Source organism: Balaenoptera acutorostrata, chromosome 2, assembly GCF_949987535.1.
Source record: "Balaenoptera acutorostrata chromosome 2, mBalAcu1.1, whole genome shotgun sequence".
In the NCBI taxonomy this organism is placed as follows: domain Eukaryota; kingdom Metazoa; phylum Chordata; class Mammalia; order Artiodactyla; family Balaenopteridae; genus Balaenoptera; species Balaenoptera acutorostrata.
Window position 1 is genome coordinate 124,650,503 of NC_080065.1, and position 27,209 is coordinate 124,677,711.

The 27,209-nt window shown below is 43.4% G+C and overlaps 1 protein-coding gene across 6 annotated transcripts in view; it reads right to left on the reverse strand.

Annotated features, from left to right (window-relative positions):
* SIL1 (SIL1 nucleotide exchange factor) overlaps positions 1–27,209 on the reverse strand; it is a 314,302-nt gene that overhangs the window by 246,955 nt on the left and 40,138 nt on the right. The window contains exon 1 of one of the 6 annotated variants that reach the window (XM_007172236.3): positions 14,514–14,627. The exons of 3 other annotated variants lie outside the window; for them this stretch is intronic. The gene's annotated coding sequence lies outside the window, so the exon portion shown is untranslated. Of the gene's footprint in view, positions 1–14,413; positions 14,628–27,209 lie in introns of those variants that run through there. 2 more of the 6 variants (XM_007172238.2, XM_007172234.3) reach the window with 2 other exon arrangements.

Consider the following 27,209-nt stretch of genomic DNA (forward strand, 5'->3'; position numbering starts at 1 on the left):
ACCACCTGAGATACCATTTACTCCTTCACTTTCTTTTTCTTTTAGAAATGTTTTAAAGGTTTGCTTGGATCACAAAGTAAGGTCCACTGGTTCACTGGCTCCATTCTTTACAGAACACACAGCAGTTTGGCCTGGGAACTACTTCACTGTTTCTAAAATAAGTGGAAACTTCAAATCTATTTCCTTTGGGATAAGAGCAAAAGGAAACACACTTCAACATAAATAGGAGAAAAATCAGGGCTTCCTTGGTGGCGCAGTGGTTGGGAATCCGCCTGCCAATGCAGAGGACATGGGTTCAAGCCCTGGACCAGGAGGATCCCACATGCTGCGGACCAGTGAAGCCCGTGCGCCACAAGTACTGAAGCCCATGCGCCTGGGTCCTGTGCTCCGCAACGAGAGAAGCCACCGCAATGAGGGGCATGCGTACCACAGCAGGGGGTGACCCCTGCTCGCCAAAGCTGTAGGGAGCCCATACGCAGCAACAAAGACCCAACGCAGCCAAAAATAAATTAATTAAATTAATAAATTTTTTTTAAAAATCAGCATGACAGCCAAAAACCTCACTGCTGAGAGTTGTAAGATGATAAACAAGGCAGTCAGTGGAGGCAGGGCCTTCTCCCTCCCTAGAGATTTTTAACTGCAATAACATCTTGCATCTTTACAAGGCTCTAAATAATTTTAGCAACATCTATAGCCATCTTCTGTGAGCTCTCTGGCTTGAGTCTTGGCTCTGCCACTAATACACTGGTGGCCCTAAAAGAAGTATATGGCCCATTTCACTTCTCTGGGGCTCCTTTTATCAGTAAAATAGGAACCAATGGAAAGCAAAACTGAAGCACTCGGTGGTGACAGAACTAGAAGGGTACCTCTTTACTCACCCAAGGAACCACAAACAGCCATCCCTTGGATCTGAACAAGACTCAGTTCTGATGTTTGCAATGAAATTGGTATAAAGACCCCCTAGGATGATCTCTTCCAGCACAGAAATACTGTGAATTTAGACTTTAGCAGCTGGGCCCAAGGGTGGAGACTTTGCTTCATGAATATAATCAAATTCAACCCTCATGAGTACGAGATGCAGAGGGTCACAAAACCAACCTTAAAATCCTTCCTAAGGAGCTGGCCTTTTATGCTTCCAATGTCTACTACTCACTGGATTCAAAGCATGACCAATCAATGTTTTCTGTATTGATTGTCCTACTTTATGTTTCTTCCACTGAACTAAAGCCTGCTAGTTTTCTACAGTTTGGTCAGACAGATGCTACCTCCTTGGGAGGCTCACAGAAATGAGAGGCATAAGCATGAAACTATTCACAAATATAAAGAGATGTCCATTTAAAAGTCCACTGGCATCAGCATTCCTCACCAGACCTTTGAGATGCATCTCTCATTCTTCTTCCCATTTCTAGAACCCCTCTCACTCACAAGACAGAAAGGGCAGGCAACTTGCAGAAAGGGAAGTGGCGAGACATGGATCAATTCATTGACTGCTGTATGTTTCTCTACCTGTGATGATAATAAGTGGTAAATAAAAGGCATAATCAAGAATACTTTCAGTCAAGCACTCCCTCTGGCGAGAGCACCAGAATCACAACTAACTGCTGAATAGTCATCGACAGGAAGACACCAGAACTCACCAAAACAGATACCCCACATCCAAAGACAAAGGAGAAGACACAATGAGATGGAAGGAGAGGCACAATCACAATAAAATCAAATCCCATAACTGCTGGGTGGGTGACTCACAAACTGGAGAACACTTATACTACAGAAGTCCACCCACTGGAGTGAAGGTTCTGAGCCCCATGTCAGGCTTCCCAACCTGTGGGTCCAGCAACGGGAGGAGGAATTCCTAGAGAATCAGACTTTGAAGGCTAGCGGGATTTGACTGCAGGACTTCGACAGGACTGAGGGAAACAGAGATTCCACTCTTAGAGGGCGCACACAAAGTAGTGTGCGCAGCAGGACCCAAGGGAAGAAGCAGTGACCCCATAGGAGACTGAACCAGACCTACCTGCTAGTGTTAGAGGGTCTCCGGCAGAGGCAGGGGGTGGCTGTGGCTCACCGTGAGGACAAGGACACTGGCAGCAGAAGTTCTGGGAAGTACTCCTTGGTGTGAGCCCTCCCAGAGTCCGCCATTAGCCCAACCAAAGAGCCGGGTAGTCTTCAGTGTTCGGGTGCCTCAGGCCAAACAACCAACAGGGAGGGAACCCAGCCCCACCCATCAGCAGACAAGCAGATTAAAGTTTTACTGAGCTCTGCTCACCAGAGCAACAGCCAGCTCTACCCACCACCAGTCCCTCCCACCAGGAAACTTGCACAAGCCTCTTAGATAGCTTCATCCACCAGAGGGCAGACAGCAAAAGCAAGAAGAACTACAATCATGCAGCCTGTGGAACAAAACCCACATTCACAGAAAGACAGACAAATGAAAAGGCAGAGGGCTATGTATCAGATGAAGGAACAAGATAAAACCCCAGAAAAACAACTAAATGAAGTGGAGATAGGCAACCTTCCAGAAAAAGAATTCAGAATAATGATAGTGAAGATGATCCAGGACCTTGGAAAAAGAATGGAGGCAAAGACTGAAAAGATGCAAGAAACGTTTAACAAAGACCTAGAAGAATTAAAGAACAAACAGAGATGAACAATACAATAACTGAAAAGAAAAATACACTAGAAGGAATCAATAGCAGAATAACTGAGGCAGAAGAACAGATAAGTAACCTGGAAGACAGAATGGTGCAATTCACTGCCACAGAACAGGATAAAAAAAAAGAATGAAAAGAAATGAAGACAGCCTAAGAGACCTCTGGGACAACATTAAACGCAACAACATTCGCATTATAGGGGTCCCAGAAGGAGAAGAGAGAGAGAAAGGACCAGAGAAAATATCTTAAGAGATTATAGTCGAAAACTTCCCTAACATGGGAAAGGAAATAGCCACCCAAGTCCAGGAAGCGCAGAGAGTCCCAGGCAGGGTAAACCCAAGGAGGAACATGCCAAGACACACAGTAATCAAACTGACAAAAATTAAAGACAAAGAAAAATCACTGAAAGCAACAAGGGAAAAATGACAAATAACATACAAGGGAACTCCCATAAGGTTAACAGCTGATTTCTCAGCAGAAACTCTACAAGCCAGAGGGAGTGGCATAATATATTTAAAGCGATGAAAGGGAAGAACCTACAACCAAGTTTACTCTACCCGGCAAGGATCTCATTCAGATTCGCCAGAGAAATCAAAAGCTTTACAGACAAGCAAAAGGTAAGAGAATTCAGCACCACCAAACCAGCTCTACAACAAATGCTAAAGGAACTTCTCTAGGCGGGAAACACAAGAGTACAAAAGGACCTCCAAAACCAACCTGTAACAATTAAGAAAATGGTCAAAGGAACATACATATCAATAATTACCTTAAACGTGAATGGATTAAACGCTCCAACCAAAAGACACAGGCTCACTAAATGGATACAAAAGGAAGACCCATATATATGCTGTCTACAAGAGACCCACTTCAGACCTAGGGACACATACAGACTGAAAGTGAGGGGATGGAAAAAGATATTTCATGCAAATGGAAATCAAAGGAGAGCAATACTCATGTCAGATAAAATAGACTTTAAAATAAAAAATGTTACAAGAGACAAGGAAGGACACTGCATAATGACCAAGGGATCAGTACAAGAAAATACAACAATTACAAATATAATTGGGTGCATACACCCAACGTAGGAGCACCTCAATACATAAGACAACTACTAACAGCTATAAAAGGGGAAATCGACAGTAACACAATAATAGTGGGGGACTTTAACACCTCACTTACACCAATGGACAGATCATCCAAACAGAAAATTAATAAGGAAACGCAAGCTTTAAATGACACAACAGACCAGATAGTTTTTTTTTTTAATTCCTGATTAGCTATTTTTTCCTTATTTATTTATTTATTTATTTATTTATTTATGGCTGCATTGGGTCTTCGTTGCTGCGCAGGCTTTCTCTAGTTGCGGCGAGCAAGGGCTACTCTTTGTTGCAGTGCATGGGCTTCTCACTGAGGTGGCTTCCTTGTTGCGGAGCACGGGCTCTAGGCATGCGGGCTTCAGTAGTTGTGGCACATGGGCTCAGGAGTTCTGGCACATGGGCTTAGTTGCTCTGCAGCATGTGGGATCTTCCCGGACCAGGGCTTGAACCCGTGCCCCCGCCACTGGCAGGAGGATTTTTAACCACTGTGCCACCAGGGAAGCCCCAACCAGATAGATTTAATTGATATTTATAGGACATTCCATCCAAAAACAGATTAGGGCTTCCTTGGTGGCGCACTGGTTAAGAATATGCCTGCCAATGCAGGGGACATGGGTTCGAGCCCCGGCCCGGGAAGATCCCACATGCTGCGGAGCAACTAAGCCCGTTGTGACAACTTCGAGCCTGTGCTCTGGAGCCCATGAGCCACAACTACTGAGCCCACATGCCACAACTACTGAAGCCTGTGCGCCTAGAGCCCATGCTCCACAACAAGAGAAGACACCACAATGAGAAGCCCACACACCGCAACGAAGAGTAGCCCCTGCTCGCCACAACTAGAGAAAGCCCTCGTGCAGCAACGAAGACCCAGCGCAGCCAAAAATAAATAAATGAATAAATTTATTTTAAAAAACAGCAGATTACACTTTCTTCTCAAGTGCACATGGAACATTCTCCAGGATAGATCACATCTTAGGGCACAAATCAAGCCTCAGTAAATTTAAGAAAACTGAAATCATATCAAGCCTCGTTTCTGACCACAACACTATGAGACTAGAAATCAATTACAGGGAAAAAAACGTAAAAAACACAAACACATGGAGGCTAAACAATATGCTACTAAATAACCAAGACATCACTGAAGAAATCAAAGAGGAAATCAAAAAATACCTAGAGACAAATTACAACAAAAACACGATGATCCAAAAACTATTCGATGCAGCAAAAGCAGTTCTAACAGGGAAGTTTATAGCAATACAAGCCTACCTCAAGAAACAAGAAAAATCTCAAATAAACAATCTAAACTTACACCTAAAGGAACTAGAGAAAGAAGAACAAACAAAACCCAAAGTTAGCAGAAGGAAAGAAATCATAAAGATCAAAGCAGAAATAAATGAAATAGAAACAAAGAAAACAATAGCAAAAATCAATAAAATTAAAAGCTGGGTCTTTGAGAAGATAAACAAAATGGATAAGCCCTTAGCCAGACTCATCAAGAAAAAGAGGGAGAGGACTCAAATCAATAAAATTAGAAATGAAAAAGGAGAAGTTACAACAGACACCGCAGAAATACAAACCATCCTAAGAGACTACTACAAGCACCTCTATGCCAATAAAATGGACAATTTGGAAGAAATGGACAAATTCTTAGAGAGGTATAGCCTTCCAAGACTGAACCAGGAAGAAATAGAAAATATGAACAGGGCTTCCCTGGTGGCGCAGTGGTTAAGAATCTGCCTGCCAATGCAGGGGACACAGGTTCGAGCCCTGGTCTGGGAAGATCCCACATGCCACAGAGCAGCTGGGCCCATGAGCCACAACTACTGAGCCTGCGTGTCTGGAGCCTGTGCTCCGCAACAGGAGAGGCCGCAACAGTGAGAGGCCCGCGCACCGTGATGAAGAGTGGCCCCCACTCACCGCAACTGGAGAAAGCCCTCGCACAGAAACGAAGACACAACACAGACAAAAATAAATAAATAAATAAATTTATTTAAAAAAAAAAAAAAGAAAATATGAACAGACCAATCACAAGTAATGAAATTGAAACTGTGATTTAAAATCTTCCAACAAACACAAGTCCAGGACCAGATGGCTTCGCAGGTGAATTGTATCAAACATTTAGAAAAGAGCTAACACCTATCCTTCTCAAACTCTTCCAAAATATATGAGAGGGAGGAACACTCCCAAACTCATTCTATGAGGCCACCATCACCTGGTACCAAAACCAGACAAAGATACTACCAAAAAAAAAAATTACAGACCATATCACTGGTGAATATAGATGCAAAAATCCTCAACAAAATACTAGCAAACAGAATCCAACAATACATTAAAAGGATCATACACCACGATCAAGTGGGATTTATCCCAGGGATGCAAGGATTCTTCAGTATATGCAAATCAATCAATGTGATACACCATATTAACAAATTGAAGAATAAAAATCATATGATTATCTCAATAGATGCAGAAAAAGCTTTTGACAAAATTCAACACCAATTTATGATAAAAACTCTCCAGAAAGTAGGCATAGAGGGAAGCTACCTCAACATAATAAAGGCCATATATGACAAAACCACAGCAAACATCATTCTCAATGGTGAAAAACTGAAAGCCTTTCCTCTAAGATCAGGAACAAGACAAGGATGTCCACTCTCACCACTATTATTCAACATAGTTTTGGAAGTCCTAGCCATGGCAATCAGAGAAGAAAAAGAAATAAAAGGAATACAAATTGGAAAAGAAGAAGTAAAACTGTCACTGTTTGCAGATGACATGATACTATACATAGAGAATCCTAAAGATGCCACCAGAAAACTACTAGAGCTAATCAATGAATTTGGTAAAGTGGCAGGATACAAAATTAATGCACAGAAATCTCTTGCATTCCTATACACTAATGATGAAAAATCTGAAAGAGAAATTAAGAAAACACTCCCATTTACCACTGCAACAAAAAGAATAAAATACCTAGGAATAAACCTACCTAGGGAGACAAAAGACCTGTATGCAGAAAACTATAAGACACTGATGAAAGAAATTAAAGATGATACAACAGATGGAGAGATATACCATGTTCTTGGATTAGAAGAATCAATATTGTGAAAATGACTCTACTACCCAAAGCAATCTACAGATTCAATGTAATCCCTATCAAATTACCAATGGCATTTTTTACAGAACTAGAGCAAAAAATCTTAAAAATTTGTATGGAGACACAAAAGACCCCGACTAGCCAAAGCCATCTTGAGGGGAAAAAAACGGAGCTGGAGGAATCAGACTCCCTGACTTCAGACTATACTAGAGAGCTACAGTAATCAAGGCAGTATGGTACTGGCACAGTAACAGAAATATAGATCAATGGAACAGGATAGAAAGCCCAGAGATAAACCCACGCACATATGGTCAACTAATCTATGACAAAGGAGACAAAGATATACAATGGAGAAAAGACAGTCTCTTCAATAAGTGTTGCTGGGAAAACTGGACAGTTACATGTAAAAGAATGAAATTAAAACACTCCCTAACACCATACACAAAAATAAACTCAAAATGGATTAAAGACCTAAATGTAAGACCAGACACTATAAAACTCTTAGAGGAAACCATAGGAACAACACTCTGACATAAATCACAGCAAGATCTTTTTGATCCACCTCCTAGAGTAATGGAAATAAAAACAAAAATAAACAAATGAGACCTAATGAAACTTAAAAGCTTTTGCAAAGCAAAGGAAACTACAAACAAGATGAAAAGACAACCCTCAGAATGGGAGAAAATATTTGCAAACGAATCAATGGACAAAGGATTAATCTCCAAAATATATAAGCAGCTCATGCAGCTCAATATTAAAGACACAAACAACCCAATCAAAAAATGGGCAGAAGACCTAAATAGACATTTCTCCGAAGAAGACATACAGATGGCCAAGAAGCACATGAAAAGCTGCTCAACATCACTAATTATTAGAGAAATGAAAATCAAAACTACAATGAAGTATCACCTCACACCAGTTAGAATGGGCATCATCAGAAAATCTACAAACAACAAATGCTGGAGAGGGTGTGGAAAAAGGGAAGCCTCCTGCACTGCTGGTGGGAATGTAAATTGATACAGCCACTATGGAGAACAGTATGGAGGTACCTTAAAAAACTAAAAATAAAATTACCATATGACCCAACAATCCCACTACTGGGCATATACCCAGAGAAAACCATAATTCAAAAAGACACATGCAGGGGCTTCCCTGGTGGCACAGTGGTTGAGAGTCTGCCTGCTAATGCAGGGGACGGACACGGGTTCGAGCCCTGGTCTGGGAGGATCCCACATGCCGCGGAGCAACTGGGCCCGTGAGCCACAACTACTGAGCCTGCGCATCTGGAGCCCGTGCTCCGCAACAAGAGAGGCCGCGATAGTGAGAGGCCCGCACACCACGATGAAGAGTGGCCCCCGCTTGCCACAACTAGAGAAAGCCCTCGCACAGAAACGAAGACCCAACACAGCCAAAAATAAAAAATATAAAAATAAATAAACAAACAAATAAATAAGTAAAAAGACAAATGCATCCCAATGTTCATTGCAGCACTATTTACAATAGCCAGGTCATGGAAGCAACCTAAATACCCACCGACAGACAAATGGATTAAGAAGATGTGGTACACATATACAATGGAATATTACTCATGTTAATGCATATGTGTGGAACCTAGAAAAATGGTACAGATGAACTGGTTTGCAGGGCAGAAATAGAGACATAGATGTAGAGAAATAGAGACACAGATGTAGAGAACAAACATATGGACACCAAGGGGGGAAACTGGCATGGGGGGTGGTGGTGGTGGGATGAATTGGGAGATTGGGATTGACATATATACATTAATATACATTAATATGTATAAAATGGATAACCAATAAGAACCTGCTGTATAAAAAAATTAATTAAATAAAATTCAAAAATTCAAAAAAAAAAATGCTTTCAGTCACGACAGCCAGCAATCGGACCCCATAAACATACCCCTTCCCATTTCTGTGTAGATATGACATGTGACATGGGCTAAACATCAGACACTACCCAAAGGCTCCAATTTCTAGACCAGGAACACCTGGGCTCAGCTGTGAGCAAGGCCAAGGAGCCACCAGAGAAGCAAATGTAAAGAATAAATTCAATTCCTGCCTCTTTGGAGAAGTCCAAGTAAAAATATCCCTCCTACCTCCACCCATATTCCATTTCTTTCCGAATCTCTTAACATCATTAGGCTTTGAGGCAGACAGTATAGAATTACTTCAGAAAGGGACAAACAACTTCTGCTCTGAATCATTAAGAACATCAATAAGCAAAAAATAAACATCATTCTTACTAATCCTCATGCTTACAAACATCTAATGGCCAAGGAGTTTACTGGACCTGCTACACCCATTTGTTTATACCCTGTACATATCATGCTCAGTGATTAGAAACAGCTCTGCTGGTTGGAAAATGGAACTAATAAAGACAAATCCACAGCTGTGACCCTCCTAAAAGCCAGCTAGCTCCAATCTTTCCATGACAGCCATTAGCTAGAGCCAGCCATCCCATAAGAGGCCCAAACAGGAGAGGGTAACAAAGGCACTATCCCTAAGGCATCTCCAACATGTAAGAGGTCACTCAGTGACCTCTTCAACAGCAGGAACTCTCTTTTCCTAACATTTTTCATTGGGCTTGGCACCTAGCAGGGCCTTGAGAAAATAAGTTGAATGGTTGATTATCCTGCTGATGATTGCAGACTCTTGAGGAGTGGGGATGGGCAGCAGAGTCAACAAAAATAGCTTTAGAATCAGAACTGGATTTAAAGACTGACTACACCAAACTTTTTGACCTTGACCAAATCACTTAACCTCACTAAGCTTCAGTTACTTCATCTGTAAAATGGGGATGATACCAACTATCTTACAAGGTTGATGTGAGGACTGACTAAGATAATATTCTCCTGCTTTCACTAGTTTGGTGTTTGAGGTGTTGAAAAAGCTCATGGTAACAGCTGCAATTTCTAGATAGAAAACAAGCCTTGATGACTGTATTAGTGAGACAATATAGGATAAGACCATGCATTCCCAATAAGGGAAAAATCACCCCCAAAGGGGTGAAACTTGATTCTTGGGGAAGAAAAAATCTTAGATATTACAACAGTTTGTGGCCCTCCAAAGAGCCACAGTACATAAACAGATACACAGTACATCTATGGTATTAAAATTCCACTGACTGGAGGCAGGGGGGCAATTAGGGAAAAAAATGTCTCAAAAGGTGCTAATGAAAAAAGGTTGAGAAACACTTGATTAGATGTCCAAAGGGACAACCCAGTTTCCTCAAGAGCCTGGTCATACTGGCACCCTAATCTTGCACTTCTGGCCTCCAGAACTGTGGGAAATAAGTGTTTGTTACTTAAACCACCCAATCTATGGTATTCTGTTATAGCAGCCCATAACTGACTAAGTCACTTCTCAATGCCTCAAATAGTGCCTAGGACACTATTAGAAGAATGAGGGCCAGCCAACATAACCACACCTTTGTCTATCAGTCTGGGCTAAACATAGTTCAGTTGCTCCTGGATTCTATCTCCAAAGTAGAAAATTGCACAAGTGAGGATGTTTACAGGTTTACACAAGTTTACAGGTGTAAACTCTTCACAAATCAGGAAAATTCTGACAGGTTCTTCACATGTGTCCTGAGCAGCTTTTATGAGGTTTTTATCCCAAAGACAAACTCAATTACTGTTGAAGATAGTAATCAGGGGTTACCGACAGCCCCACCTGAATGACAACAGGCTATCCTCCTCCCCTACTCAGCGGTAAAACCCTTGGTGAAAGTAAAGAAAGAAAAGAAAAGGGCAGGATATTCCTTCCTTATAATTAAAATAAGAAACTCTATGTTATGGAAGACTAAGGCTTGCAGCTTAAAGCCGACTCAGAGAAGGATAAAGCATTCATCCTTGCTCAGAAAGAGAAAAGATTAGCTCCACAAGGACAGGTCTCCAAATTGACACCAAATCCAGGCATTAGAGATTCCTGTGCTACAGAGCGTGATCTAAGCACCAGCTGAGGCCCCAGAGAAAAATCCCCAGGAATCCACAACCAAGGGGCTGGCACTGTAAGAATGTTCAGATTAGCTCTCCTGAAAAGAGGCTTACTCCAAGAAACTGGCAGATGGCCTCTGCAGCACAGCTTCACTCAGGAAAGGATAGAAAATGAATGAAAAATAGAACTACCATACGACCCAGCAATCCCACTACTGGGCATACACCCTGAGAAAACCATAATTCAAAAAGAGTCATGTACCACAATGTTCATTGCAGCTCTATTTACAATAGCCAGGACATGGAAGCAACCTAAGTGTCCATCAACAGATGAATGGATAAAGAAGATGTGGCACATATATACAATGGAATGTTACTCAGCCATAAAAAGAAACGAAATTGAGTTATTTGTAGTGAGGTGGATGGACCTAGAGTCTGTCATACAGATTGAAGTAAGTCAGAAAGAGAAAAACAAATACCAAATTGGGAGATTGGGATCGACATGTATACACTGATGTGTATAAAATGGATGACTAATAAGAAGCTGCTGTATAAAAAAATAAATTAAATAAAATTTAAAAAAAAAAAAAACCCTATCATGAGTACCATTAACTGAGACCACTCCCTGGCTCTACATTTCCTAAACTATAAAATGGGTGTAAGAATATCTACACCCCATAAAAAAAAGAAAAAAAGAAAAAAAAATACCGTATGCTAACAAATACATAGGAATCCAAAAAAAAAAAATGGTTCTGAAGAACCTAGGGGCAGGACAAGAAGACGGAGACATACAGAATGGACTTGAGGACATGGGGAGGGGGAAGGGTAAGCTGGGACGAAGTGAGAGAGTGGCATGGACATATATACACTACCAAATGTAAAACAGCTAGTGGGAAGCAGCTGCATAGCACAGGGAGATCAACTCTATGCTTTGTAACCACCTAGAGGGGTGGGATGGGGGGGTGGGATAGGGAGGGTGGGAGGGAGTGGATATGGGGATATATGTATACGTATAACTGATTCACTTTGTTATACAGCAGAAACTAACACACCATTGTAAAGCAATCATACTCCAATAAAGATGTTAAAAAAAAAAAAAGAAAATGAATCAAGAAAAAGACAGGAGGCAGGATGAGAAGGTCAGAGCATGAATCCACAAACATAAATGAAATGACAATTAGAAGGCATCCACCTATTTGGAAAAAGGCACAACTTGCCTTTACAAACGCCCCTGTCTTTTAGAATATTCTCATTTATAGCAAATCTTCATTCTTTGAGGGTGAAAACAGTTATTGCATTCCTATGTCCCAAGAGCTTTCATATGTACTACCTCATTTAACCACTCTTTAAAATATTATTCCCATTTTTATCCCATATTTGTCCAAGGTCATATGGCTAATAAGAAATAGATTCAGAATCAAAACTCATGTTCAGGGAATTCCCTGGCAGTCCAGTGGTTAGGACTCTGCCCTTTCACTGCCGAGGGCCTGGGTGCAATCCCTGGTAGGGGAACTAAGACCCCACAAGTCTCGTCGCGTGGCCAAAAAAAAAAAAAACACTTATGTTCACCACTAGGTCCACTTCAAATGAACTGTTAATTCACCTGAAGTCAAGGGACAAGATTGCTTACCCATGCCATTTGGGGTTTAAAAAAAAAAAAAAAGTATGTTATCAGGTACTAATGAAACTGATCTCTCATATGGTTCAAAAATGTCTCTGTCAGAGTTGGATTTTCAAAACTACTTTGTACAAAGGCCATATCAAAAAAAAAATTTTTTTTATATGGTAATTCCCTGGCAGTCCGGTGTTTAAGACTCCACGCTTCCAATGCAGGGGACACAGGTTTGATCCCTGGTCGGGAAACTAAAATCCCATATGCCGTGTGGTGCGGCCAAAAAAAACAAAAACAAAAAACAAAGGCCATGTCACTTAAGTGATGCCACCCTCAACCCCCTCCACTTGCACCTACACATACCGTTCTAAAGGAGAACAAAACTCAGTGAGAATTAAGTTCTGGCATGTTTATTTCAAACCCTTTTTTTTAACTTTCAGTTTCACTTCATTATCCTTTTCTCCTGTCAATGAAACACACCAGGGCTCAAAATTGGTCTCTGCAGAGAAGTAACAGCTGGTATTCAAAGACAGCAGGAAAGGTGAAGAAAGCAGGAATCAGAGGACAAGGCAATTTCTCATTCCTGAGCTACCACATCCCTACTAACATACTCCCCATTCCCATCGTCTGTAAAATGGGGGCAGTAAGTCTTTTCTGTTGCCAATTTCATCAGAACAGCACATGTATTAATTAGCTGGTAAAATTCACCAAACACCCAAAAGAAAGGTAAAAATAAATCTGGTGTGGCAACACCTTTAAAACCCAAGGGCCACGTTCTCAACTGAAGCCACAGACCAAGTCCTGATCCATTTTAAACAAACATCAATCCTAATATCCTCACGTCCTGACTCCCATCAAAATCCTATCCAATCTCCAAATCTGGCTATAGTTTTATCATAAAAGAAAAGAGCTTGGATGGGTTGGGAGCTAAAAAGACACATAGATACAAAACACATCTTTCACACTGTCAAAACAAACACTGTGTTTATAAAAATCAATTTCTTCTCTTAGCAAACATGGAGGATTCATTCTTTACCTACCTACCTAGTCTGGGTTTAATCTAACCCCCTCAATCCCCCAAAGCAGTTTGCCTTTTTGTTTTGTTTTATTTAGGCCGGAAAGCCAGCTGGACTTGAATCGAAGCCAAGCATTTAAAAATATTAGAAAATTGATCTTACATATGAATAATATTTTTAAAATTATTATTATTTTTTAAGGCATCAAACAGCCCTCTAGCTCCTCTAGTGCAAAGGAAGCCTCCACTGGCCTCTCAGGTGTTGGGCATTTCCTGACTCCTTGTTTTTCCCACATGGGGCTCATATTTCAAATGATTTTCTCCTGCCTCCTGTAGCAGAGAATTTCAAAGCGAGGATTTCCAGACCACCTAAATCAGAACCACCTGGGAAGGATTGCAGGTGCCCATGCCCCACTTTACCCAAAATTCCTGTAAGTAAAACCCAGGGATATGCACAACCTTCTGGGTGATTTGAAACACACCAAAGTCTCTAACCCCTACTTTAAAGGCAAGTATTTCATCTACCAGGGCAAAGGATAACACAAGACAGGAGTGGAAATACGACGCGGGTAAGGCTCAATTCCACATGGTGAAGAGACACCAGAATGTCAACACTGGAGCAGCTGGACAAATGCAGAAATTGAGGCCGGGAAAAGGGAACAGGGAAGGGAACTAAAACAGATGCGAAGCCAAAAGCCCGTCTCGGACCCCCATTGCCTCATCTCCTGGACTTTAAGCAGGGTTACGGGAGCCGTTTTGAGTGGGAAAAGTAGAGAAGGCAGCCTTGGGCTGAGAAGCCAGGTCTGCGGAAACTAGTGAGGAGCCCAGAGCCCCCTTGTACGTCCCGCTTCGCAGACACCAGGGGGGCGATATGTAGGGGCCCCACAACACTGCTGGGAAGGCGCCGGGGCCTCTGGCGGGAGGAGACCCGGGCAGTGCCCTGAGCCCCCAGCCCAGGCCCAGGGCCGGGCGGCCCTCACCGCCCCTACCTTCGGCTTCCCGCCCGGCAGCCGAGGGGCAGACACAACCCCCACAATTCCAGGCGGCCGCAGCGGCAACCAGCTCCCCGTACGCAGACGCAGCGCCCACCGTCAGAAGCCGTGAGCGCGCGGCTATTATGTCACTCGCCTCCTCGCCCAACTGTCGTCTTCCAGACAGCGTACAGCCGCCTCACTCCCTTTCCCGCACTCGGAGTTGTCAGCCCCACCCATCCTGGCTTCTGTTAAGTCCCGCCCCCTAGCGTCTATCTCAGCAAACCTCCTGGAACTTATTTACCCCAGTATCCCTCCGCCAGCGTGAGGTACCCCCGGGCCTGGTTTTGCTCCTAAACCAGAGCTTAACTTCTTTCTAGCGGAAGGATTATCAGAAAGAAGTCAGAGGAGGACTTCCCTGGTGGTCCAAGGGTTAAGACTCCGGGCTTCCACTGCAGGGTGCAAGGGTGCGATTCCTGGTTGGGGAACTAAGATTCCCACAAGACGCATAGCGCGGCCAAAAAGAAACCAGAGGTGGTAGGGAGTAAAAAATCAAACTGGTGTGACACGGATAAAGCAGTAAGGAGTCTGAAGCAATAAACAGTCCTTAGAAAATTTATGCAGAATAGGGCACCTGCAAGTCACCTACTTTTATATACTTATGTAATGTGTGAATTGACAACGACCAATTATTTTAAAAATAAAAGTCACCAGCAGCTCTAATTCCGTTTTACCACTGAATATCTTATTTATACACGCCAGGTGTTGCGTATACACTATATTTACTTCTTATAACTTTTTTTTTTTTTGCGTTGTATCTGTGGCTGAACGTGGGCTTTCTCTAGTTGCGGCGAGCGGGGGCTACTCTTCGTTGCAGTGCACGGGCTTATTCGTTGCGGTGGCTTCTCTTGCTGCGGAGCACAGGCTCTAGGCGTGTGGGCTTCAGTAGTTGTGGCGCGCAGGCTCTGTAGTTGTGGCTCACGGGCTCTAGAGCGCAGGCTCAGTAGTTGCGGTGCACGGGCTTAGTTGCTCCGCAGCATGTGGGATCTTCCCGGACCAGGGCTCGAACCCGTGTGCCCTGCATTGGCAGGCGGATTCTTAACCACTGCGCCACCAGGGAAGCCCCTCATAACTTCTTAAGATCAGAACTGTCACCCCCTTTTTATAGATGGGGAAGCTGTGGCTCAAAGAGGTTGAAAGACCCAAGTTCATACAGTCCAAAAGTGCTATAACTGGGAATTTAAGTCAGAGAAAGGATAATCTAAACAATAATAGCAAACAATCAACCTATCTGTGGAGTTCCTTTCCCTTTTCCATGTATTATGTGAGCTTCTAGCAGTTAACCTACTTTCTTGATTATGTTTACTTCAAGCAGATGGAAGATTGACTTCACAACCATGAACAAACTTTGGTTAGTAGCCTGGGAAGAGAGAACAAGCCCCTAGGCTTCAGTGAGTAGTGCCACTTTATTAGAAAAACCTACATAAGATAACTTCCCGGGGACTGGGTGGGAAAGGACAGGGAACAGCTCACTTTTCCCATGGAACACCCAGGAGGCTGGTGAGAATAGCTGGGCCCAGGAATAATTCTAGTTTGTGTCACTGCCTAGTACCATGAGGACAGATAATAAATGTTCAACAAGTATTTACTGCATCAGTGATACATTGCAGAGTGAACACATAAATTACAATTGAGCCTGACACAAGTTATAAAAAAGATATTAGTAAAGTACTACAAGAGTAAGATGCTTAAAAATAGAATAACTCAAATCTCAGAATTCATACATAAATGCATGAGCCAAGAGAAGAGTCCAGCCGGACACAGAGCTGCCAACACTCACAGGAGCCTGCCTTCCTTCTTGGGACAGATCTAACCAGCTCAAATATGTGCAGAAGGAAAATTCTGTGTCCCCCCAATCCCCAAACCTCTAAAAGCCCTGATTGAGAACCCCTTCCCAGGGGAACTAGCTCCAAGCTCAAGCCTACTGAGCTGCTAAAATCAGAGTGCAGGGCTGGGCCTAAGCAGATTGCCTCTACTCTCGTGGCCCCCAAACAAGGAGGACCACTGTAAAGGTGGAAAGTTTGAAATCCAGGGATCAGATTGGGTGGTGGGATCACGTTGATCTCTTCTCTGTTTCCCTATACTACTCTTGGAATTGAGCAGAAATAAGTTTTAAATTTTCTTTTCAATAAGTAAACAACAACTAAAAAGCCTTCTGTCCCTTACAGCTCTGTTGAAGAGCTTCCAAGTTCCCTCTTCCACTCCCCAGAAGAGCAAAACCTTGGAAAGGTAAAGAGCCAGGGGAACCACCTTCAACCTTGCCACCATCAATTAAAGGAAACCACAGCACCCACCCCCAGAGCCCTGGCTAAGCAGAGATTTATATGATCAATCTGGCCTACCTCAACAAGCAAAATGTGTGAATAGATCATTTCTCCTCTGATCAAACTTTCTCAATTAATCTCCGACAAGCCTGATACCCAGTTGTGTGAAAGCATTCCTGGCATCAGGAATTGGCTCCCTGCTCTCTCTGGATGGCCCTAAAATGTTGAATGTGGGGAGCCGGAGCCCTAGCTCTCTGTCTCACCACCCTATTGTCCTGTCCCCTCCTCTCTGTGTACCCCCCAATCCCAGCTCTCACCATACACTTTATTTTTTTTTATTTATTTTATTTATTTATTTATTTGGTTGCACCAGGTCTTAGTTGCAGCAGGTGGGCTCCTTAGCTGTGGCATACAAACTCTTAGTTGCAACATGCATGTGGGATCTAGTTCCCCGGCCAGGGATCGAACCCCGGCCCCCTGCATTGGGAGCACAGAGTCTTAACCACTGCGCCACCAGGGAAGTCCCTCACCATACACTTTAAATCCTGCTGCCAGGAATCACTTCTGAACTCCAGACATTTTATTTACTTGAACATGAGTACCAAGCTACATGCGGTAAGGATACATCTCTGATACCATCCCACCTGTTCTTACCGTCAAAGAGCTCAGAGTCAGATGAGAGACACAGAAATGTAAACAGATCAAATCAACACAGTCCAGCAAGGGCCATAAAACAGAAATATTAACAAAGAGCTATAAGTTCACACTGCTGTCTATCTTTCCAGATCCCTTACGTGAATAAAACTTTTTCACATTCATCATCTTGTTTGCTTCAGACAGCCATATGAGGCAGATGGGGCCAATTTTTATCCCCATTTTACAAATAAAAGAAAAACTCTTCTCTCTGAACTCTTCAGAGCTGTGCTGTCCAACACAGTAGCCAATAGCCACATGCAGTATTTAGATTTAAATTAACTAAAATTAAATAAAATTTTAAGTTCAGTTCCTTAGTCACACCAGTCACATTTCAAGTGCTCAAGAGCCACATGTGGCTAATGTCTACCATATTGGACAGTGCAGATTATGAAACATTTCCATCATCGCTAAAAGCTCTGTTGGAAAACAGTGCTTTAGAGGTCCTGAGAGGCTGAGAGTCAGTGCAAGGGCAGGAATGTGAAGCTAGAGAGAGCTCTCTGCATTCCCAGAAAAGCTAAATCGAGCTGCCAACATGGAAGAAGCAAGAAGCTGAGAGTGAGAAGCTGAGGGGCACTGCCGAGGAGACCAAGAGGAACTGGCCATCTGAACCAGGGTCCTCTACTACCTGTGCTGCACTCAGATGCAGTAGGTGGCAGCAGCTAAGGCAGGGCAAAGACGAGATGACCTCTGCCCTGGGACCGGGCACACTTGAGCCCATCAGCAGCTTCCTTGGTGCCAGTCAGGAATTCTAGGTCTCTCTATCCCAGGAGACATCAACGACCCCAGTGTCTGTGCTTTGCTCAGGTGCATTTCTGAAGGCCTCAGTAGCAGAAAAGGAAAATTTAAAAAACAGTGTTTTCAGCCCCTGTGAAAGGGATGTGAGGCCTCTGGATGGCAGCCTCCCACCTGCTAGAAGGCTTTGGCATCTCCAGGGGGTTTTGGCCAGAAAAAGGTAAGTAAATTTAAGCTGCACTTGCTTTCACCTAAACAGGCCTCTCTGGTTCAAAGGGAAAGCACGCAAAAGAAGAGACTCAGAAGACAGACAAGATTCAAAGGGTTCTCACCAAACAGCTCCCACTGAGGCCAAAGCTAAACCCCAAGAACCATGATTCTGTCTCCAGAAACACCTTCAACCACACACCTACTCATGTACACAGCCATTTGACACAAATGTACTGCCTATGGGCACCCACAAAGGCACTGAATCACAGGAACACACACACAGAGCAGACACAGCTACAGCCGCATAACAAAGCATCCACAGTCATTTATTTAGCAATTTGGGCAGGGCTTGGCAGGGAAGAATAGACTCTGCTCTGTGCACTGTCCACTGGCGTGGCTCAACTAAGGCGTGGTTCTCACTCACATGGCTGGCAGTTGACGCTGGCTGTCAGTTGGGACCTCAGCTGGGGCTGTCAGCCAAGACACTGACAAGTGGCCTCTCCCAGTATCTGCTTGGCCTCCTCACAACTTAGTGGCTGGTTTCCAAGAATGAGCATCCCAAGAGAACCAAGCATTAAGGTGCATGGTATTTTCATGATCTAGCCTCAGAAGTCACGTAGCATTATTTCTGCCATACTCTATTGGTTGAACCCTTCTCTCCTCTGACATTGTCCCTAATAAAGGTCCCCAAGCACCAAAGCTTTGGGAGATCACATGTGGAGAATAAGGCTTGCCACGTGGCATGTCACAGGACGTTGGATCATCAAATCCAATATCGTTGTCAGCAGAGAGCCTAGAATTGGGGTTGTAGAGCAGTGTAAGAACAGGCTTTGAAATTGGACAGACGTTTTAAGTCCTGACTGCCCCTCACTAGCTAAGCAAGTTGCTTTAACCGTAACCAACGTTAGAGGTGTGTTTCCTTATTTGTAAAACGGAGATAATATTAGTACTCACCTCAGTAATTGTTATGGAGATTAAATGGGATAATATATATAAGGCATTCAGCCCGGTGCCTGGCACAGTAAGTGCTGAATAGTTCTTAGCTATTACTATTCTTTTCCATGCCTGTTGGCTACACAGATGTTGTGCTAGAAGCTGGGCAAAGTTAAATCACACACATATACATGTGTGGGTACTTATAGACTCACACAGGGGATCCAGCTTTATATCCCTACTTATATTCTAAGTAATTATCCCGCTCTCAGACGTACACATATTACACACATATTATACATCATGCCCAGACTCTATAGGAGCTTTTGCGGAAAGGTTGGAAGAAGAGGTATTACTAAGGCAGACAAATCCTCCTTCCAGTCAAAAATGAGACACGAAAAAATGAAAGGTATGGCAGTGTCTCTGGGACAGAGGATTTCAAGGAGGTTCTTCTGGGGAAAAGAATACTGCATTTTCTGAGCTGGGTTAGAGTGACAAGTTGAATGTGGTTTTTCTCAGCAGTGTCTTTATTAGTCCATATGTTGGAGCACACAACAGGCCAGCTCAGGTGTCAAGGGGCTGGTCACATGCAACTAATCATTCTTATTTGTTTACCTAGTGTGGCTTCCCATTTCCCCATAGCCTCTGCAGAGATGCCCAGGGTGGGAGGCATTGGCACCAAGATCATTATGGAATTATGAGACCCATCGAACCATCATTAGAGCCACTGTGGGGAAATAAATCTTCCCTGGCTAGAACTGGACTGCACAGCCATGGGAACCCTCCTAATGTGTGTTCCTCAGGAACTGGCAGGGGTAAGAGCTGAAGAGTGGAGTAAGGTTAAGGGGTCCTTCTCCAGGGCTGGGGATCTAGGGGCTCTGGCCTTGTCCACTCCTCATCCTGGGGAACAATGATAATAATGACAACCTAATGTTAAACAGAACTTTACAGTTTATATCACTTTCTTGCATTCATTATACCATTTAATTCTCATAGGAATCCTGTGAGATGCAGGATACATTGTCCCTCATTAACCAAAAAGGAAACTGAAGTTCAAATATTCTGAGAGATGCGGCATGGTAGAGATGACCCATGGTAGCCCCAAAATGGAACATGTGGAATGGAGTGCTTCTAAGAGTCCAGTTAGACCTCAGCTTTGATCTATCTGCAAATCTAATATTTTCATATTACAAATAGGTCAGATTTTATCTACCAGAGTATATCCATTAGTTAACAAATTTATTGAGTTCATAAGCCAGGTGGTATGCTAAGAGCTGGCAATATATGGTGAGTGAGCTGACTTAGTCCTCAAGTAAATTAAAGAAAGCCTCAACTTTTCTGCACTCCTGTCATTGAGAGGTGGGTTATATTTCCCCTCCCTTTGAATCTGGGTTGGCCTGTGACTGCTTTGACCAATGGAGTACAGAAGAAGTGACACTCTTCAATTATAAACCCCATCTTTCAGAGTTTCCATTTTGGTTTTTTGGATACCTGAGCCACTCTTTAATAAGTCCAATCACTCTGAGGGAGGGACAGTATGGCAAAGGGCCCAGCTGAGCCCAGGCTTCCAGCTGACTTGCCAAGGTACCAGACATGTGAGTGAAGCCTTCTTGGACCCTCTAGACCAGACCAATTTCTAGCTGGGTGCCGATGAGCGGTGCCAGTCAATATCACATAGAGCAGAAGAATCATCCAACTAAACCCTTCCTGAAGTCCTGTTGCACAAAATCATGAGATGTAACAAAATGATTGTTTTGGCAAATCTCTTCTATAAAGGGCCAGATAGTAAATACTTTAGGCTTTGCGGGCCATGTACCATCTCTGTCACATATTGTTCTTGTTTAGGGGGTTTCTTTTACACCCCCTTAAAAATGTGAAAAAAAAATTCTTAGTTTTTCAGTTATATAAAAACAGGTGAGGGACTTCCCTGGTGGTGCAGTGGTTAAGAATCCACCTGCCGGGCTTCCCTGGTGGCGCAGTGGTTGAGAATCTGCCTGCCAATGCAGGGGACACGGGTTCGAGCCCTGGTCTGGGAAGATCCCACATGCCGCGGAGCAACTGGGCCCGTGAGCCACAATTACTGAGCCTGCGCGTCTGGAGCCTGTGCTCCGCAACAGGAGAGGCCGCGATAGTGAGAGGCACGCGCACCGCGATGAAGAGTGGCCCCCACTTGCCACAACTAGACAAAGCCCTCGCACAGAAACGAAGACCCAACACAGCCAAAAATAAATAAATAATAAAATAAAAAAAAATTAAAAAAAAAAAAAAAAAAAAAAAGAATCCACCTGCCAATGCAGAGGACACGGGTTCGAGCCCTCGTCCTGGAAGATCCCACATGCCGCAGAGCAACTAAGCCCACAACTCAGTAGTTGTGCACCACAACTACTGAGCCTGCACTCTAGAGCCTGTGAGCCGCAACTACTGAAGCCTGTGTGCCACAACTACTGAAGCCCATGTGCCTAGAACCCGTGCTCCACAACAAGAGAAGCCACCGCAATGAGAAGCCTGTGCACCACAACAAAGAGTAGCCCCCACTCGCCGCAACTAGAGAAAGCCCACGCACAGCAACGAAGACCCAATGCAGCCAAAAATTAATTAATTAATTAATTAATTAATTTAAAAACAACAGCAACAACCAAAAAAACAGGTGGTAGGCTGGATCTGGCACATGGGTCCTACTATGCCAACCTCTGCTTTAGGCCACTAAGGTTTGGGGTAGTTTGTTACCTAGAAATAGCTAACCAGAACAGTCCCTTCCTTCATGAAGCTAGAAGACTGAGGAAGACAACATAAAACAAAAAAACAATTACTAGTTAATCAAATTGCTACATATGCTCCAAATGCCATGGGACTTTAACAGCACGGATGGCTCCAGGAAAGGACTCCCCCAAAAGGTAACATTTAGACTGAGACTTGAAGGATGACTATAAGTTTGCAGGTGAAAAGAAACAAAGAAGAGTATAGTGGGCCCACCATTTTGGTTCAGTGTGGGACTCTCTGAAGGGCAATACTAGTTCCAGAGCTCTCTCTTGGATTGGTGAAGGACTTCTTCCTCCACCCAATCTTCTTCTGCCTCCTTCCTTTAATAGGTATTGTTCCCTATGAACATCTGGAACCCTGAACTCAGTCTCAGTTCCTGCCTCTGGAAAACCCAACCCATGACACTTGCTAAAACAAAAAGGGAATTTATTGACTCACGTACGTGGAGAGTCTACAGGCAGAGTCCTGAGTGTCAAGCAGAGGTAGATTTAGAGCTCCAACTAGGGTGACCAACATGGGACACAGGACTTTCAGTTCTAAAACCAGGAAGGTCACAGACAAACTCCAATGTATAACCAGGTCTTGATATCCCTCCATGGCTTGGCTCTACTATCACCTGGGTGGGATAATTCAGTCTCAGGCTCTACACAAAGCAAGACAGGTCAGCAGGTTCAGACCCTGTATTCTCTCAAGTTGGAGACCTGCAAGAAGGAAACTAATTTGCTACCCTTATAGCTCTAAATAATTGGATTGAGTCATATTGGCTCTCATTGGCCTGCTTGAGTCATGTACCCTTATTTTATTTTTTTTTAAATAAGGTTTATTTATTTATTTATTTATTTTTGGCTGTGTTGGGTCTTCGTTTCTGTGCAAGGGCTTTCTCCAGTTGTGGCAAGCGGGGGCCACTCTTCATCGCAGTGCGCGGGCCTCTCACTATCGCGGCCTCTCTTGTTGCGGAGCACAGGCTCCAGACGCGCAGGCTCAGTAGTTGTGGCTCACGGGCCTAGTTGCTCCGTGGCACGTGGGATCTTCCCAGACCAGGGCTCGAACCCATGTCCCCTGCATTGGCAGGCAGATTCTCAACCACTGCGCCACCAGGGAAGCCCCCCCTTATTTTTTAAGTTTAGTGTTTTTTGTTTTGGGGGAGTTTTTTTGGCTGCACCACGTGGCATGAGGAACTTCCCCAACCAGGGATGGAACCTGCACCCCCAGCAGTGGAAGGGCGTAGTCTTAACCACTGGACCACCAGGGAAGTCCCAAGTTTAGTTTTTTTTAATTGACATAATTCACTTACTAAAAATTCATCCTTTTAAAGTATGAAATTCAGTAGTTTTCAGCGTACTCACAATGTTGTACAATTATCACCACTATCTAATTCCAAAACATTTTCAGCACCTCAAAGAGAAACCCCAAACCCATTAGCAATCATCCCCATTCTCCCTTCCTCCAATCCCTGGCAGTCACTAGTGTACTTTCCATCCCTGTAGATTTGCCTATTCTGCATATTTCATATAAATGGAATCATATAACATATGGCCTATCTTCTTTCACTTAGCACAATGTTTTCAAGTTTCATCCATGTTGTAGCATGAATTAGTACTTCATTCCTTTTTATGGCTGAATAATATTACCCTTGTATGAATATACCAACATTTTGTTTATCCAATCATCACATTATGGACATTTGGGTTGTTTCCATTTTTCATTGTTATGAATAATACTGCTATGAACATTCCTATACAAGTTTTTATTTGAAGACCTGTTTTAAATTCCCTTGGGTATACACCTAGGAGTAGAATTGCTGGGTCATATGGTAACTCCATGTATGGCCCCATGTTTTAATCAATCACTGTGGCCTGGAGGATGGAATCGTCTGATTGGTTTAAACCTAAGTCACGGGCTCTACTCCTGGTGCTGAGGGTGGAGTCAGTTTCACTAAAACAACACGGACTAAGGAGAGAATGATGTTTCACCAGAAGGAAATGTGGAACAGCTAGCAGATGCAGGGTGAATGGACTCTAGGCAGCAAATCCACAGATGACCACTGCAAATAACTACTTTTACTGAATGCTTACTATGACCCAGGCACTATGCTAAGTATATGCATTATCTCATTTAACCCTGCTAGCAACTTAATGAGGTTTCTACTCTTATTCCTATTTTACAGATGAGGAAACTGAGCCTCAGAAAAGTTGAGTAAGTTGCCCAAGTTTGTGTATCCGGGAGGTGGGAATTTGAACCCAGGTCTGATTGCAAAGCAAAGTGTCAGAGAAAAAACAGATTTTGAGTTATTTCAAAGTGTATCTACTAGAGGCTCTTTTATTTCACTTGCCCAACATTGTTATAATCATTGTAGAAGAGTCTGTGTAACCAAAAATTTCCTTTTACATCAGGAACAGGGAAGAACAGGTTTTATAATGAAAAAAATCACAGTTGACATTTTTTTCCTTTAGATTTCCAAGTGAGCTTCCAACTTAGTGAGATACTGCATCATTGGCATTGAAATTAAGCAGCTATATTTCTCAGAAAGCCCCCATGCTTCTTGTAACCAACCATCTTTTTCAAATAGGTCTAGCAGAAATTCAGCTAAATTTTTCTTGTCATGAGATTAGGAAATGCAGAACACCACATCATGCTCTTAACCTCCCTCAGACATGATTTACAAGAGCTCTTATCACAGGCTCTTCTGTAGTCCTCATGGTGAGGACCTGAGGCCAGGGATTTCTGAGTCTCTGCTCCAGTAGACCAGAGCTTGGGCAGTGTGAGATGGGTGAGACAGATGTGAGGTTGCCAAAGAGTTGAAAGGGTATAAGCAGTTGCATTTCATTGCCCCCACACCCTCTGCCGAATCCAAAAGGCTAGTCTTTGGAATATCATGGAAGAATAACTTCATATTAAGCTGCATACTGTATTAAGCTTCATACTAAGCTTCAGGCTTACAGCACCACACTGACATTTAAGAGACTTCTTCCCACCACCTCCTCCTCCCCAGTATACACACATCCCCACCAAAGCAACTTGCATCCTAAGCCCTTAAAAGATTTACTGCCAGTATCACAGACAAATTAGTGAATGCCCCAGCAGTTGTTTCCAAAGACAGGACAATCATTTGCATGAGGAGTTGCATGCCATCTGCATTATATTTGCAAGTAATTTGCATATCATGTCTGCCCTGTCAGAATGTACATAAATCCTTTATACTTTTGCTTTTTTATTTTCTAAAAAGGACTACGCCTCCACATCCTGCCCAGACTGTCTGGTAAAATTACCAGTTGAGTATTCCTAGCTTGCTTGTGAAGAGCCTCACATGCCATGCTAAGGAGATCTCAAACTGTAGCGAATCCCCAAGGATATCAGAAACCAGTTTGAGATGCTTCCTTCATTCATTTATTCAACAAATCTTTACTGAACACCTACAATGTGCCAGACACTGTTCTGGGTGCTGAGGATATATCTTTGAACAATGAGATAAAAATAATTACAGCACTAAAAATTAAATGCTGGGGACTTCCCTGGTGGCATAGTGGTTAAGAATCTGCCTGCCAGTGCAGGGGACATGGATTCGAGCCCTGCTCTGGGAAGATCCCACATGCCCAGAGCAACTAAGCCCGTGCGCCACAACTACTGAGCCTGCGCTCTAGAGACCATGAGCCACAACTACTGAGCCTGTGTGCCACAACTACTGAAGCCCACACACCTAGAGCCCGTGCTCCACAACAAGAGAAGCCACTGCAATGAGAAGCCCATGCACTGCAATGAAGAGTAGCCCCCACTCACCACAACTAGAGAAAGCCTGCACACAGCAACGAAGACCCAACGCAAATTAATTAATTAATTAATTTTTTAAAAAATTAAATGCTGGCATTTCAGAAGATCACTTCTCACCAACCCAATCAATAAATACAAGTGCAAACCAACACTAAAATCTCAAAGTGTTTGGTTATAAGGTAGTCATCTGGGTATTACAGACTACGCTTACATTTTTAAAAATTAATCCTGAAATTAAATAATACATTTCTTTTTTTAATATTTATTTATTTATTCATTTATTTGGCAGCATCGGGTCTCAGTTGTGGCATGCGGGATCTTCGTTGCGGCATGCGGGATCTTTCATTGCAGCACCGGGCTCAGTAGTTGTGGCACGCTGGCTCTCTAGTTGTGGCACGCAAGCTTTAGAGCACGCGGGCTTAGTTGCCCGTGGCACGTGGGATCTTAGTTCCCTGACCAGGGATCAAACCCGCGTCCCCTGCATTGGAAGGCGGATTCTCAATCACTGGACCACCAGGGAAGTCCCAAATAATACATTTCTTAAAGGGTACTGAAGACCCCTGAGAATACATCCACAGTGATCCATGAGCCCCAGGTTTGAAAAACACTAACTAGAGAGTCATTAAAAGATTTAAGCAGGGGACTTCCCTGGTAGTACAGTGGCTAAGACTCCACGCTCCCAATGCAGGGGTCCCAGTTCAATCCCTGGTCTGGGAACTAGATCCCACATGCCGCAACTAAGAGTTCGCATGCTGCAACTAAAGATTCCGTGTGCCAGAACTAAAAGATCCCACATGCCACAACTAAAAATTCTGCACGCCACTAAAGATCCCACAAGCAGCAATGAAGATCCCTCGAGCCGCAATTAAGACCCGGTGCAGCCAAATAATTAAAGAAAAATAAATTTTAAAAAAGATTTAAGCGGACTTCCCTGGCGGTCCAGTGGTTAAGACTGTGCTCCCACTGCACAGGGCACAGGGTTCAATCCCTGGTTAGGGTAAGATCCCACAAGGAAATGACCTAGGTTTGTGTCTTAGATCTTTCTGGTAGCTACATGGAGGGTGGGCTGGAAGCAGTTTCAGGTCAGAGGCTAAGAGATCAGAGAGAGACTTCATTAGTCTGGGTGTGACTCAGATGTGGCGCTGTCCACACTGCCAGCCTCATAAACCTTGGCCCCCTCACTGATGCCTGTCTGAAATCAAGTCACAACACTTACATGGTAGCTTCAGAAGTTTTACATAAAAATTTGTGCAGTCACAGAGAGGGGTCACAACCTACATCGTTTCACTTGAAAAGTCAGGTCTAGACATGTCTATCCAAATTCTCTTGTGCAGCCATAAGTGGACGGTCCTTCTCAACTCTTCCATCACCCAGCTCTCAACTGACTCTAG